The sequence below is a fragment of the Cupressus sempervirens genome, chromosome 2 (assembly GCF_028749045.1).
Source record: "Cupressus sempervirens isolate cs-2001-9-10 chromosome 2, ASM2874904v1, whole genome shotgun sequence".
Lineage (NCBI taxonomy): Eukaryota > Viridiplantae > Streptophyta > Pinopsida > Cupressales > Cupressaceae > Cupressus > Cupressus sempervirens.
In genome coordinates this window covers 23,911,814-23,929,476 of record NC_143119.1, presented here as the reverse complement: position 1 = coordinate 23,929,476, position 17,663 = coordinate 23,911,814, and positions in this window count along the sequence as shown.

Sequence of the window (17,663 nt, the reverse complement as noted above, 5' to 3'; positions counted from 1 at the left end):
AAGTGGCCATCTTAGAAAGCCTCATCTCCACCACATCATAGAGTTTTGCAATCATCTTAGGGTTCAATTCTCTCAAAGCCATCTCCCAAGATCTTCATAAACCCTCTACAACAAATCCTTCCCATGCTCCTTGTGACAACCAAATTGTTTGCAAGTCAGATCGCAACCTACCACCTCACACAAACAATCAAGAACCACACCAGAAGTCTAAGACCATAGATTTGCAATCCAAAAATTCTCTACAATCATGCCTCAACAAGATTAGTCATCCATCTTTGCATCCATCGAAACATCTACAAGCCCTCAGATCAAGATCAACTTAGATCTACTTCTCCAACCAAGTCCTGGTGCAAATTGCCTCAACTTCGTTGATCTGTCTACACACTCAGGAACAACCTTCACTCTGATACCACCTAACGTAGTGCAAGGCAAGAGTATCCCCAAAGGAGATGTCCTAGCCCCTAGCTATAAAACCATGCAGCAAAAACATAATCACAAGAAGCAACAAAGCAAGATCTAATACCAAATCATAATAATATATTCATAAAATATAACTGATTACATGCAATGTGCCAAGCTATAAGGCCTTCTTGGTTATGACCAGATACAAAGCAAGTAATAGTTCTGCAAGATCCCTCAAGATCCAAACCCTAGCTAGTCTAGGTCCACACTCTAGTAGAAACCTCTAAGGAAGATCTCAACTTGTGCTCGCAAGCCCACAAAGTAATCTTCTTTTTTTCCAAGCCACAGCTACTAGCCCTTCTCAAAAATTTCTCCAGGATCCAAGTATAGACTACCTCACATTTGGCACTCTATCCATACATTCACATCTCCATCACAATCCTACTATAAACTACCTCACATTTGGCACTCTACTTATATACTCAGAAAAACTCACTCTTCAGCTACTCTCCACTTCTCCTTGATGAATGAATAATGCCTAAATACTCACCCCCCCCAACCCATACTTATACCAATCTAAGCCACAAGTCATCCTAGAATACAAATTAAATACAAATACATAAATTAAATGCCACAAGTCGGCCTCCTACAACAATTAAATTCCCAAAATTGATGTCTTAATAAAATTGCAATATCTCCTAGCTTTGAATGAATTAGAACTTGAGCTTCAAACCATAGTTATAAATCTAGGCCCTCCTCCATCTCTAAAATTTTCATCCTCTAACTCATTGTAGAAAATTAAATACATGTCCTACAACAAGCACCAAATTATTAAGCAAAGCCAAGCTCCTCCCAGACCATGCTGAGTAACCAAAGACCATGTCGAGTGACCAAAGACCATGCTGAGTCCCAAGACCATGTTGAGAAACCATAAACCATGTCAAGTTCCAAGACCATGTTGAGCAACCATAGACCATGTCAAGAAACCAAGGACCATGCCAAGCTCCTAGACCATGTTGAGCTCCAAGACCATGCCAAGCTCCAAAGAACATGTCAAGCTCCCAGAGCATGCCAAGCTCCAAGAACATGCCGAATAACCAATCCTTCTTTGACCAAGCACCATCCCAAACACCCTCCAAAGCAACTACTGTGCCTCCTACCATGAACTCCAAAGTAGTCACCAAGTAAATCCAAGATGCTCTTGCATCAGTTTCGGCTCTCCCTCTTATCCCATTTGGATTTTTTCTCCTTCATTATTCTGTGGTAGAGGAGTAGCCAACCCCTTGTCTACACAGAATGTGACTTGTGTTGGAATTGCTTTAGAATTACTAAGACGGGGGGTAAATCTATTATCCAAGGTCCAGATGCACTAATAAAACTTTTCATAGCTTAGTGAATCATAAAACATTCATACTCATGCATACATTGAAAATATTATGCAATCACTTAAAACTTGTAGCTTATTGTTAAATCAATTTGCAAAAATGTAAAGCATGAAACATAATAGATTCATCAAGACACATAACACAATGATTTACATGGAAACCCAATTTGGAAAAAACTACCAATAATTTGCTACTCCATTTTCACTCTTTTGAAGTGATTCCCTATGAAAGGCCCACCCTGTTAAAGGTTACAATACACACTATTAAATGTGACCCAGTTAAAGGATTTCAATCATCCTGTTACAAGTGAGCCTTGCTAGAGGACTTTAGTCCATTCACTTGGAATGCCACCCTATTAAAGGATTTACTAATGACTATTAGGTCAACCTTAATCCAAATGATTTACCCTAGAATGATACAATTATTAGAGAGTAACAATAGAGCTTTGATCTGATACAACTTACAACTTCTCTTGTAGATTATGGATCTCTATTTAGTCCTCTATCTTGCTTGACTTTCATACTTTGCAGCTTTGATAGCTTGTTCACCCTTCAAGCATATATCTCCTTAATCCTTCTTGCTTAACATGTCATTGCAGACTCTTCTCTTAAGTCACTTGATGAAGCAAAACCCTTATGACCTCTTCTCTCCCTTGGGTTTTCACACATGACAACCTTACTTCATGACTAGACATTCCTATAAATAGGAAATTAAGATATTTTGCTACTCATTCTCCATCATCCAAATTAGGGTTGAGATGGGTTAGGTAGGATACAATGTATCCACCCCATATCTTGTCTATTCTAGAAACTTCCTCTAGAATCCACTTTGAATTTGCCTCAAAATAGTTTACCTAGAATTCTATGCCACTAACTCATCATCCTTATCTTCCACCCGGTTCACAAAATACAAGAAAATAAACTTGTTAGCTTAGATTCATCAAATTCACAATCTTTAAAATAATGCAGCAACTTGGCATTATCAAACTTTTGATGCTCAAGACACACTATGTTACTCAACATCCTCTATAAAATCACTCGACATCATCTAAAGTTTATTGGTGCTCAACAACTACTAAAATTTACTCAGCATTATCTATCTTACTCAGCATCCACTAGAATTTACATTTACTCGGATCCAACTAATTTTATGCTCAGCTTGTACTGACTTTTCTCATCACCTACTATCCACTCGGTCAAGCTTTGTAAACAAACTTTATATTACATGTTCTTCTAAACTTTCTTAGTATAGCAAACATTCATAACCTTAAGTAGATAATCAATGCATCATGTTACCACTGTCTTAACTAATCCTTGTACTTCATTACATAAACATAACTCAACCTTTCCTCTAGGTGCTATTGTTACCTCTTATTGATCAAATCCTCTTCATTAATCAACTAAGTGATAGTAATTGAATCTTATAAGCAATTGTCTTACCAGAAAATAGTGGATTTGATATCAATGACAAAATAATTATTGAAACACATAACATTCTCTCTCATAATAATTTTTCTCATAACAATGATCTTTTCTATCATATTTCAACAATCTCCCTCTTTGGTATTGATGGCAAACTAAACTGATCAACCAAGTCAATCAAATGATGAATATCTTGTTCAAAAAAACTAACTTAGTTAAAATAGAAAGACAATACCAAAAATAAAACTTGTGTTAACATTACTCCCTCTATCAGCAACTTCCACCTTCTAATTATGTTACAAAAACTTACTTATAACTCCCTCTAAGTTTCTTCACTTGAATCTCCTACTTACTAGGTAGATTAGGATTTCTCCCTCAATCATCTTTCTTTTACTTGTATCTTCCTCTCTAATCAGCAATATCAACATATCATCAACCTCTTTATCAAAAATCTCTAGATGTCTCCCTCTTTAGTAATACTATTAATCAACAACATTATCTCCTTCTTATGATGATCAGTCTTCTACTTTCTCCCTCCTATCTCTTGCACTTGATTAGTTTAATTTACTTTCTCCCTCTTTTGCAACAATGCCAAACACATATACCAAAAACTTTGTCATCTTTAGTACATGCAGATATAGGCTTTTATAGTTTCTTTAGTTTCTCCTTCTATCACCTTTCTTGTGACTGATTAGAAGTTTTAGCTCTATGAATACTTTAGGTAGCTCGTAAAGTAAGATCTTCTGCATCAACTTGTAATATTTGATAATCATCTTGTTTGATGTGTGGTAGTCCTCTTGTTACTTAGACTTTGATAGGGGTATCACCCCTAATTTACCTCTTTGATAATCATGAACATCCTTAAGTAATGCTTTTGTGAAAATATCAGTGATTTGCTCCTTTCTATTTACATCTTTCATCTTCACCTCTTTATCTTGAACTAACTCTCTTACATAAGGATACTTGATTGCAATGTGCTTTGTCTTTGTATGCATCACTGGATTCTTTAATATATTAATAGCACTTTTATTATCACAATAAAGTATCATTGATTTTGTGATTTCTTCCTTCATTCCTTTGAGTACCTATTTGATCCATACAATGTTTGTGTAGTTGATAGTAGTGACACCATATTCTACTTCAGCAATAGACTAGGATGTACAACTCTATTTATTACTAGTCCATGTAATCAATCTCTTACCTAAGAAAAATGCTTCTCCACTGGTGCTCTTTCTGTCATCAATATTTCTAGCCCAATTAGCATCAGTGTAGGCTCTCAATTCAAACTTTTCATTCTTCTTGTAATATAGATCAAACTCTTCTATTCTTTTTAGATATCTCATTATTCTCTTCATAGCCATTAGATGATTCTCCCTAAGATTAGCAGAGACTCTTGCAACTATCCCTACAGATAATGCAATATTAGATTTTCTATGTACTATATATTGTAATTTTCCAATCATAGACCTGTATAATGTTTGATTCACCTCAGCTAAATCATCATTCTTTGTCAATTTATGTGCTATAACCATAAGTTTACTTATTGGTTTGGAATCTTCTAGTCCAAATGTCTTCAATATCTCTCTAACATACTTTGACTAAGTGATGTATATACCTTACTTCATCTGATATACTTGTAAACCCACAAAAAATTTGATCTCTCCAAACATAGACATCTCAAATTCTTGCTTCATCTAATTTGAAAAGTCCTTACATAAAGCATCTTGACCTCCAAATATGATATTATCAACAAATATTTGAGATAACAAAATACCTTTTCCTTTCTCTATCTTCATGTATAGATTGATGTTATCATCAATCCTTTCAAATCCAATCTTCACAAGATAATTGTGAAGTCTCTCATACCATAGTCTTGGTGCTTACTTCAAACCATAAAGAGCTTTGTGTAGTCTACATACCATACTCTTATTGTTAACATCAACAAAACCTTCTAGCTATTCTTTGTAAGCTTCTTCTTCTAGTATGTCATTCAGAAATGTAGTTTTAACATTCATCTAATAAACTTTGAAACCTTTGTCTGTAGAGTAAGCAAGTAGAGTTCTTACTTCTTCCATTCTTGCAACAGGGGAAAATGTCTCTCCATAATCAATTCCTTCTTCTTATACATATCCATTGCAAACTAATCTTGCTTTATTCCTTGTAACTTCACCATTCTCATCTAACTTGTTTCTAAATACCCACTTGGTGCCAATCACATTTTTGTCTTTTGGTCTAGGAACTAGACTCCATGTTTTGTTCTTCTCTATTTGTTTAATCTCTTCTTCCATTGCCTTGTACCAATTATCATCTTCTAATGCATCTTTTAATATTTTTGGTTCCTTCATTTTTAACAAACATGATTCACTTCTCAATCTATTTCTTTTCATTGGCCTAGTATCTTTTTCTCCAATGATTTGATCTACAGGATGACATCTCTTGACATATTTAGACAATCTTGGCTAGGCTCTTGTTTCTTCATTTTGTCTCTCAACTTTAGAATCATTGTGTGTATCTCTGTTAGGTGTCTCAATACCTCTTTCATATCCACTAAATTTAGAATTAGAATGTGCATTCTCTCCTTTTTGTAACTTAGCATATGAATGTGACTCAGTTCCTAAATGTAACTCAGCATTCATAGGATGTGACTCGGCATTCATAGGATGTGACTTGCTATTGGTTTCCAATTTGATTTGCAACATCTTCTTCAGCTCGCATTCCTTCATAAAAGTATAGAAATGATTTGTATTCTTCTAATTTTTTCATAGGTTTAGCCTCATGTACTTTTGTATATTCATCAAAGTTCACATTTGCACTTTTCATAACTTATTTAGTATTAGTATTTAAACACTTATAAGCTTTACTTCTTGTGGAGTAACCAAGAAATATACCTTCCTCACTTTTTGCATCAAGCTTTTCATTCATAACATCTTTAAGAATGTAACATTTTCTTCCAAATACCTTAAAATATTTTACATTGGGTGAGTGTCCATACCATAGTTCAAAAGGTGCAGAATGAGTACCTTTCTTGACTTGCACATAATTCAAAGTATAGATAGTTGTACTTAAAACTTCTCTCTAATATTTCAAAGCAACATTCTTCTCCATCATGAGTGTTCTAGCACCTTCCATTATAGACCTATTTCTTCTTTTAGCAATACCATTTTGTGGAGGGTTCCTTGGTGCAAATGTCTATTATTTAATTCCTCTATCATTATAGAACATCTCAAACTCATTAGATGTGAATTCTCCTCCTTTATCTGATCTCAAATATTTTAGATTCTTACATGTTTCTTTCTCAACTCTTGCCAAGTACCACTTAAACATTTGAAAAGCATCAAATTTCTATTTTAAAAACACCATAGTCATCATTCTAGAATAATCATCAACAAACAACATAATTTATTTATCTCCTTCATAGCTTTGCACATCAATTGGTCCACACAAGTCAATATGAACAGTCTCAAGTATATCTTTAGAGATATAAGCTTTACTCTTAAAACTTGACTTTGTCATTTTTCCTAATTGACATTGTTTGCATATTGTGTTGTAAGGTTTCTTCAACTTAGGAAAACCTCTCACTTTCTTCATGTTACTGATACTAACCAAGTTATCAAAATTAACATGACATAACCTCTTGTTCCATAGGCATACATCATTGAATCTTATAATAAGACAAGTAACATCCTCTATATCTAGATAGAATAGATTACTTCTAGATTGATCACCTTTTCCAATAAACTTTCCATCAGTATCATTTATCTTAGCAATCTTGTTTCTAAATTCAACCTTACATCCCAAATTATTCAATTGTGACACACTTAACAAGTTATACTTCAATCTTTCAACATAGTAAGCATTGTCACATAAAATTTTATTTGTGAATTTGATAGAACCTTTTTCTTTTATCAAACATGGTGCATCATTACCAAATCTTACACTATTTTCTTCATAACAATTTAAGGTAATGAACTTACTTTTGTCTCCAGTCATATGATGTAAGCATCCACTATTAATAATCCATCTATCATTTTTGTTCACACAAGTCACAAGTGCAGTTGCCTCATCTTCATCAAATTCGTCCTTCATTACAACATACACCACTTTATCATCATTTTCATTAGAATCATCCTTTCCATCTTCTTTAGTAATGTAGCATGACTTCTTACCTTTGTCTTTGCAATTTTTGTTGTCATCTTTTATTTCATTTTTGTACTTGTCACCAGCTTTGTAGTTCTTCTTCTATATGCATCTTGTAGCAATATGACCAACTTCATTACAATTGAAACAAATGATGAGTAACTTACCTTTGATCTTTCATTTACCTCTTTGGAATCTTCTTGCTAGTAGTGCTTCCAATTGTTCAACATCTTCCTCATTTGTATCACTATCACTAGACACATACTTCACATTTCTCCTCTTCTTTTGGTTGGGCTCTTCAGAATCCTTTAATAACAACTTAGCTTTGAAAGTAGATTCAAGACTCTTAGGTTTCTAGTTATCAAATTTAGATATCTCAAAAGTAGTGAGTCTACCTACCAGAACTTCAAGGGTTAGATCATTTCTTAGAATACATCTCAGTTCTTAAATTGTAGAAACTCTAATAACATAAATAGGCAGTAATGTGCTCAAGACTTTATTTAACACAATATCATCATCTATTTGACCAGTAGCACCTTTTATTGCACTCACAACTTCTTTTATCCTACAAACATATTAATCAATGTTCTCACCTTCTTTCATTCTCATGTCATCAAAATTAGCTCTAAGACTGTCAAATTTGGCTCTTTGTACATTTTTTGCTCCTCCATAGATAGTGGTTAGGGCATCCCACATTTTATTTGCAGTGTCACAACCTTTGATATCATCAAATTCAGCATAGCTTAGGGTAGAGGAAATCTCCAACATCACCTAATTGTGTTGTTTCTTTTCCTTCATATCCTTAGTAGCTAGGGCTCCTATTGGATCAACATGTTTCACTTGAATGGCAGTTTGTGCATGATGTCCAAGTCCTTCAAGGTGTAGCTTCATTAATCTTTTCCATGCAGGAAAGTTATCTCTATTGAGCTTGGGTACATCTCTTTTTGACATCTTGATCTTTATGCTTCTAGTACCTTCAAACTAATCCTCTTAAGTAGATAACTCTAATACCAATTGTTAAAATTAATTTAGAATAACTAAGAGGGGGGCTGAATCAATTATCCAAGGTCAAAATGTACTAATAATAAATTTCATAGCTTAGTGAGCCCATAAAACATTCATACTCATGCATACATCCAAAAGATTATGTAATCACTTAAAACTTGCAACTTACTATTAAATAAATTTGCAAAAATGTAAAGCATGAAACATAATAGATTCATCAAGACACATAACACAATTATTTGCATAGAAACTCAATTTGGGAAAAACTACTAGTAACATGCTACTCCATTTTCACTCTTCTCAAGTGTTGCCCTATGAAAGGCCAACCTTGTTAAAAGTTACAATACACACTATTAAATGTAACCTAGTTAAAGAATTTCAATCACCCTGTTAGAAGTGAGCCTTTTTAGAGAACTTTAGGACATTCAATTGGAATGCCACCCTATTAAAAGATTTACTAATTACTATTGGGTCAACCTTAATCCAAAGGATTTACCCTAGACTGATAAAATCGTTAGAGAGTAATAGTAGAGCTTTGATCTGATACAACTTACAACTTCTCTTTTACATTAAAAATCTCTATTCAGTCCTCCATTCTATTTGGCCTTCATACTTTATAGCTTTGATAGTTTGTTCACCCTTCAAGCATATATCTCCTTAAGACTTCTTCCTTAACATGTCATTGCAAACTCTTCTCTTAGGTCATTTGATGAAGCAAAACCCCTATGACCTCTTGTCTCCCTTGGGTTCTTGCACATGATAACCTTGCTTCATGACTAGACATTCCTATAAATAGGAAATTAAGATTTCTTTTGCTCATTCTCCAATCATCCAAATTATTGTTGAGATTGGTTAGGTAGGATACAATGTATCTATCTCATATCTTGTCTATTCTAGAATCTTTCTCTATAATCCACTTTGAATTCACCTCAAATTAGTTTACCTAGAATTCTATGCCACTAGCTCATCATCCTTATCTTCTACCTAGTTCACAAAATAAAATAAAACAAACTTGTTAGCTCAGATTCATCAAATTTACAATCTTTAAAATAATGCAGCAGCTTGGCATTATCAAACTTTTAATGCTCGGCACACATTGTATTACTCGGCATCGTCTATAAAATCACTTGGCATCAACTAAAGTTTACTAGTGCTCAATACCTACTAACTTTACTCCTTATTAACTATCTTACTCAACATCCATTAAAATTTGTATTTACTTGGCTCTAATTGATTTTCTGGTCAGCTTGTACTGACTTTTTTCAGCACCTACTATCCACTCAGTCAAGCTTTGTAGAAAAACTTTATATCACATGTTCTTCTAAACTTTCTTAATGTAACCAAAATTTGTAACATTAAGTAGATAATCAATGCATCATGTTACCACTATCTTAACTAATCCTTATACTTCATTACATAGGCATACCTCAACCTTTCCTCTAGGAGCTATTGTTACCTCTTATTGATCAAATCCTCTTCATCAATCAACTAAGTGATAGTACTTGAATCTTATAAGTAATTGTCTTACTGGAAAATAGCAAGTTTGACATCAATGAAAAAATAATTATTGAAACACATAACAATCTCCCTCATAAAAATCTTTCTCATAACAATGATCGTTTCAATCAGATTTCAACAACTTGCACTTGGGATGATAGAACTACCTCAAGTTCTTGTGATTCGAGTGGCATTTAACTCCAATACTCCTATTGAGTTTGATTGGTTGGAGTGTCTCTTATCTTATCCCTGACCAATTTAGTACCCACAAGCATGAAATCAAATTCTAACATTTGAATTACATTAGTTCCCTCCACATCCTACTCATCTATCCACTATTGCATTTCATCTTTTGATGTTGTAGTCTAGATGGGTTGCTCATGAATAGGTGGATGTGTGATGGTAGAGCTTCTTATCCTTTCTAACTCTATAGGTCTTACAAGATGAGTCCTCTAGTTCAAAGGTGAATTTTCCTCTTCGTCCTCTTCTTCTACTTCTTTTATTCTAGGTTTAGGGATTGATGGGAAAGGAATCACTTTCTTGATCACCTTTTACCTCCTCTTTACTAGAGTCTTAATCTTTCTTCTCTTATTATATGTGAAGGGAGAGGCTTGTCCTTACTACTAAGTTATTTCTTGGATTTCCACTTCATCTCCTCCTTGTCCTTGCTTAGTTGGTGGCACTAGAGGATTGTCTTAGGTCTTTGTATCTTCAACATTTTTTTGACCCTTGTACATTTTCTTCTCCCTTAGTCTATGTAGGTGCCTAAATTTCTCCCTCTTCTAGATAAAATTTTTGAGGAGAACTCTTCTTCCTTTTGCCTTTATCCTTATCTTTTTGAGCCCAATAATACCCAACTACTCTATCAAGTTATTGTAGCATTTTTGGTCTTATTGGTGACTGGGCTATAAATGTAGGCATTGTGACCTTGGCTCCTCAACCTCTCAACCTTTTTCTAGGTAGGCTTGAGCATGGAAGATCACTATTTTAGGAATTGGATCAAGTTTTAAGAGCCTTTTGTTCCAATAATTTGCTAATTTAATGACATGACTTGCCCTGTGATTAACGTTCGAGTTCTCTTCTTTATCAATCTTGGCATTCATAATAGGCCTATCACCAATATTATCCCTATTGAACAATGAATCGAGAAGATCCTTTGTATCTTGTTGCACACTCTTCAATGGAATCTTCACCTTCAAAGCACTCTCTACTAGATTCAAAGTCATCCTACAATAATCCCTTATGCAAATATCATAGTCATTTGTTGAATTCATTCATTAATATTCAATACCATCTTCATGCTAAAAAATTTTACCTGCTAGGTATTGTACTCTCCTGATGTTATCAAAAATAAGGCCAAGGGGAATTATACTCATCCAAGGGATACTGATCCCATTCACACTCAAAAGATGGAATATCTTGTCTCTCAACCACCCAGAAAGGTCCTATAGTCATAGGCCATGTCCAACATATTTTGTGTTGCTTTCTAACTCTATCATATGCAGACAAGAGTTGTCAGGAGATCTCTAGGAGAATAAGTTTGTCACTAGGATACCTAGAGAGCTTCTTAGGGTTGAGAGTTTTACCTACTACCCTCAAATATGTAAATGTTAAGAACTAGATATAGTAAGCTCTAACTTCTGATATCTATTTAGCTATCTCTACTAACATCCTCTTCACATAATCCCCTTCTATAAACCAGATTATTATGAATATGAAAGAATCATTCACAATCCTATATTCTTTGCTTTTCTCTAAAATCTTCTTCTTTACCAGCCATAGATATACAATGTAGGGCCATTTATTTGCATCCTGCATGCTACCCCTCTTATAGAGCCCTAGATAATCTGTCACCCTTGCAGCTAACAAGTACACCAAGTATGATGTCATGTAAAATTTTCTATTGTTCTTCATCGCCAGCATCTGCTCACCCAAGTTCTCACTGAGAGTATAAGCCCAATCAAATGGCATCTCTACTTTCTTTATTGTCTCAATAAAATGCACCATAATATGTTTAGGTGTCCAGCTACCGAAAAACCCATAACTCTACCCAAGAGTATCATCAAATATCCAATATCTTCCTTCATATATCCTCTTATCATATCCATTTTGTCTACCTTCTTCTCTAGAGGAGTCTTCTCAATAAGGTATGAAGACTGGATGATCTCAAAAACTTCATCAATATGTTCCCTATACCATTTCTCTACTTGTTGATAGGTTGGTCTAATGAATTGATCTACTGTTGGAAGATGGAACACCTTTTCAATGTTCTTAAGTTGGAGATCTAAGGATTGAACTGACACTAGATGTGATGCTACACTGGCAAGTCCTAATCTGATCAATGAGAATATCATCTGTGACCTTTTTGTGGGTTGGTTGCACAGTGTCAAGCATGTACCCAAATCTATATGACCTAAATCCATATCTCAAATTTCTAAGTACTCATCCTAAAATCATGATTTTGTAGGAACACCTTGAAACTTGAACACTATTGGCTTTGTAACCATCTTCTCAACAAGGGAGGATGATGAAAACACTATTAAATCTGCACAAAAAGAATGTCCATTAGTTTGGAGTTGAAGAAAAATCAATAAATCTATCCCTAATACTAACTTGAACAAAAACCGTAAAAATTGGACTACCCAAAAATACCTTAGAAACCTAGTTTACCCTTAGAATGCCAAATGACACACCTATCCTTTCAATTTTCAAACTTCATTATATGTGGTGTGCTGATGTGCACCTCATTTTTAGACTTAAGTGCCAAGCGTGTAAATTTTTTAAGGTTGGCATCAATGCACCTTAATTTAGTGTTTCACTTTTTTATTCTTGAAGTTTCTTAATGATTTTCTTTGTAAATGTACACAATAGTGTACCCAATTAGGTATGCTACTGCACACCTTATTTTAGGTTTTTCTAACATTTGTCTTGAGTTTATTTATAGAGGGAAAAAGTGGAGAAGAGCACACCAGTTCAAGTGTGGAGCTACATCATGGAAGCCAAAGTGAAGACAATGAAGAAAGCGAGATACAAAAGAGAAGGTGAGGGGGGCGTTATAGAGACCCCACACACCTTTAATATTCTGCAGTTGTATTGCTATGCCAAGTGCGCATCTGCACATCACCAAAGGTGAATGGCTTTCTCTCTTATGAAGGGTTTTTGGTGCACTAGTGCACCTATTAGGTGTGTTGGTGTGCAGTTTCTCTTTTTTGGCAAAACAATGACTTAGCACTTTGAAATTTGACTTTTGGGAACTATTCTTTTTCTGTCGGGACCTAGATTTGACCTAGAAAAGACTTGAACCCTAGACTAGTGTTCCAGAAAGCTAAAAAAATAAAGTAGGGTGTCCCTATTTCTATTTGAAATGGGGCATGTGTTGTGGGACCACAAAAAATACCACCAAATGTTCTAACAATTCAAGATGTACAAGCTTATTACATGTGCAAAGTTAAAGAAATTAAAGATTTTGAGCTGAGATTAGCATATGATAAGTTGTGTAACAATGAAATATTAAAGGTTGAACATAAGATTTTTTTTAAGAAATGGCTTATCCATACCTTAGTTTTTTTGAAAGTTTTCAAAGAAGAATGCAAAAAAATAGTATTGAGCCATTTCACGATATAAAGGTATGGTTAGAAGGAAGGCCAATTAAAATCAACAAGGCCATCATACACCAAGTAACTAGATACCCTACCATGGATAGATCAAATTCAATGAGATGCTTTGCAAGAAAAAAAATGTTGAAAATTTGACTAAAGCTAAGTGGAATAGTTGAGGTATGTCAATCAATGGGATTGATGACCCTGTTGTTGAATTTGTAGTGAGAGTGATTGCGCATAAGTTTAATCAGTTCAATTAATTGAATAGTGTACCATGAATTATACTGGACTCTTGTGATGTGGAGCCTAATCAGACTCAAAGGGTTATTTGTGACAATTTCCCTCTAAATTATTTCAATGGGGGTTTAGGGGTAGTGCCCCCAAGATGGGGTTAAGGGGTAGCACCCCAAGTGCACTCCCAAGTGACCTTATATTGTAAATGGCATCAACTATTATTTTTCTATAGGATGACTTATTTTAGCACTAATTTTGTAAGAAAAAAAGGATTGTATAAAATGATTTAGGGTTAGGGATTTCATAATGGTATGGTGATATTATAGCTTCTTGTGGCAGTATTGATCTATAATGGATTGTGGATTGTAATCACTAGATAATAATAATATTAGACTTCTTGTTGATGGACAAAGTATAGGGATTGGCTGAACCATGTTAAATCTTTGTGTCTCATGTTCTCTTATTTACGATCTATTATTTTCTAATACTGCTTATATTTGCATGTAAATATTATTTTTGTCTCTGGTTAATCCTAATAAGTGGTATTAGAGCCAAGTTTTCATCATTTTTTTCAAAGCCATACCATTTTCATTATTTTTAGATAGACCATCATCATTTTGTTTTAGCTATCCTCTATAGGAAAATCTCATGGATAAGTGGGAGTCTCATGGTTGAGAAGGAGAAATGATAGATGAGAGTAAGGTAAAGCTTGAGAAGTTTAGTGGGAAGAACTTTCAATTATGAAAAATTAAAACAAGGGACTATCTTTATTATAAGGATTTATGGAAGCCATTGGAAGGAAAAGCCAAGAAACAAGGAACTATGATAGATGAGGGCTGGCAAGTTCTAGATACAAAGGCACTTGGAAGCATTCCATTGTACCTAGCACCATCAATCACATATAACATTACAAAAGCAAAGACAATAGAAGATTTGATACAAACCCTAGTAATGCTATATTAAAAGTCATCCACTTCAAATAAGGTATTTCTCATGAAGCATTTATTTAATATGGAGATGGTAGAAAGTGGATATGTTGTAGATCATTTAAATTAGTTTAATACAGTTACTATTTAGTTATCCTCTGTGAACATTAATTTTGATGAATATATTAGGGGTCACTTGATTTTGTGTTCTTTGCCAGAAAGTTTGAATGACTTGGTAATTTTTATGAGTAATTATGTTTCTAGATCTAATACCCTAAAATTTGATAATGTGATTGGTGTTATTTTGAGTAAGCAAACTCATAGGGAAACCTCAAGTGGATCTACATCAAGAAGTTCTTTGAGTGCACAAGGTAGAGGTGGAACAAATGAGAGAGGAAACAATTCTAGAAATTGTGAAAAATCAAGAGGAAAATCAAAGAGAAAGAGGTCTCAATCTAGAGGACCGAGAGATTGTTGGAATTATGGAAAAATAGGGCATAAGAATAAATATTGTTGGACTAGAAAGAACAATGAAGGAGATAAACTAGAAGAGAACAAGGAGGAAAATGTGGTAAGTAACAAATCTAAAGAGGATGCTTTGCTTCTTTCTTTAGAAAGTGTTGATGATTCTTAGGTTTTAGGTTCTGGTGCTTCATTTCATGATACAACCCATAAATGTTATTTTATTGATTATGTCCAAGGAGATTTTGGACTTGTTTATTTGGGGGATAATCAACCCTATTATATTGTTAGAAAGGGAAAAGATAATATTAAGTTGCAACATGGGAATCATTGGCTGCTGCATGAGGTAAGACATGTTCTAAGGCTGAGTAGGAATTAAATTTCACCAGGGCAAGTTGATGATAAGGGTTGCATAGTTACTTTTAAGGATAAAAATTGGAAGGTTTCAAAAGGTTCCCTTGTAGTAGAAAAAGTTGTGAAAGTATGCACCTTATATCTTTTTACAAGTCATAATGTTCCTTCTACTTTGATTATTTTAGAGAAAAATGTATGTTCAAGAATAGTTGTTGTAGCTGACCAAGGACAACAAATGATTGTTGTAGATTTTGATACAAAGCTATGGCAAAAAAAAATTTGGCACATGAGTGAGAAAGGAATGAAATTACTTCATTCAAAATAAATTTTTACTAGCTTTGAAATGTGTCAATATGAATTTCTATGATAGTTGTGTGTATGGAAAACAAAAGAGAGTGAGTTTGGTGAAGACTAGGAAGGAAAAGAAAAATGAGGAATTAAAGCTTGTGCATACCAATGTATGAGACAAAATCAAGTATCTTCCCTTGGTGGATCTCATTATTATGTTAAATTTATTGATGATGCAACTAGAAAATTATTGGTTTATTTCCTTAGACAGAAATATGATGCATTTCAAACTTTTAAGAAATGAAAATGTTTGGTTGAAAATGAGACTAGTAAGAGATTAAACAGTCTCAAATCTAATAATGGAAGTGAGTATTATAGTCATGAATTTGAATATTATTGCTCCACTAATGACATTCATAGACATAAAACTATTCCAAGGACTCCATAGGAAAATGGAGTGGTTGAACGCATGAAGTGGGCAATAATAACATTGACATATTAGTCAAGTTTTTATTAATGACATACAATTATTTAGATTATAAGCTCATACTAAGTAGATTTTGTAGTTAATAGTGTTTGCCAAGAATTTCAGTTGCTACTGAGTCCTTTTGACAAATTCTTGTATTTATTGAGTAGCTATAGTGAATGTGAAGATCAGCAATGTAAATCATGCATCTCAATGTATGCTAAGTTTACCAATGCAAACCAAGCTGGACAGTGGTTACTGCGTTTATAGTTCATGTGATGTGAGTCCTATGTTAACTGAGCTACTATGTGTTAACCAAATGACTCGATGTTTACCGAGCTCAAGGTGATAGTGATTACCAAGCTATGCACTGGTAATCAAATGATTCAATTTATGTAATGAGCTTCATAGTATCTACTGAGTCATTAGTGCAGATTGAGTTCCAAAATACTTCAAAGTGATCAATATGGACCATGCTTCTACATCTACCAAGTGCATGACGATGCCGATTTATGAAAGTGGATGCCAAGTATCAGAACTTCACTGATTCAGTCTTCAAAACTCAATTTTCTACACTTGAGATGAATTTGTAATATTTGCGTAAACTTGTATTGTGGTCAACTTTGTAATTGTGTAATTAGATTGGTATATATTTAATGTATTATATCACATCCAAATAACATGAGAACTAATGTAATTATTAGACAAAAGCAGAGACAAGCAATTTATAAAGGCTACAACAATATAAGGAGTAGCAAAGACATATCTATCACAGTAAGGTAATTAATACATAAAGGAATCTCATTCAGTAAACCAAGTTGCAGATCAAAGATCAACTACTATTTCATCCTAATAGGTATATCAATCAAATCCTTTAACAAGGTAGACTTAACAGTCTTTTTAAAATCTTTTTATCGAGTGCATACTTTATTGTATGTTTGTAAATCCTTTCACAAGGTGGACCTAGCAGTCCTTATTGCTCCTAATAGGGCAAATCATTAGAAGTGGTCAATGTAAGTTTTAATAGGCTAACTGTATACTACAGTACTAAATTTTTTGGTTATTATTCCCACCCCAATTTTAATTTTTATTTGGAAGGTTTCTAGGTCACCAAATCTTTGTGTCAAAGTGTTATGAATGCTTTCATGTTTTCAGTTTCTTATGCATGCAATTAGATTAGATTTGATGGATTGAATGCTAATTGGATTGTTGAAATTGTAAAAGTTTTAGAAGTTCCTCATTCACCTCTCTCCTCTCAGTAACCTAGCATAGTCTTGAATATTTCTAACAATTGGTGTTCGTGTATTGTGGGTCTCAAAAAAAAGTTTAACAACTTGAGCAAAGCTCAAGGCCATGGAGATATTTAGACTTGACAAAGCTATTGACAATGAGAAGCTAGATTTGGAAATGGCCATTTTCCAACTCGAGAAAAAGAAGAAAAGAACTTGCAATTCAAATGAATGATCATCTCTACATTGAAGAAAGAA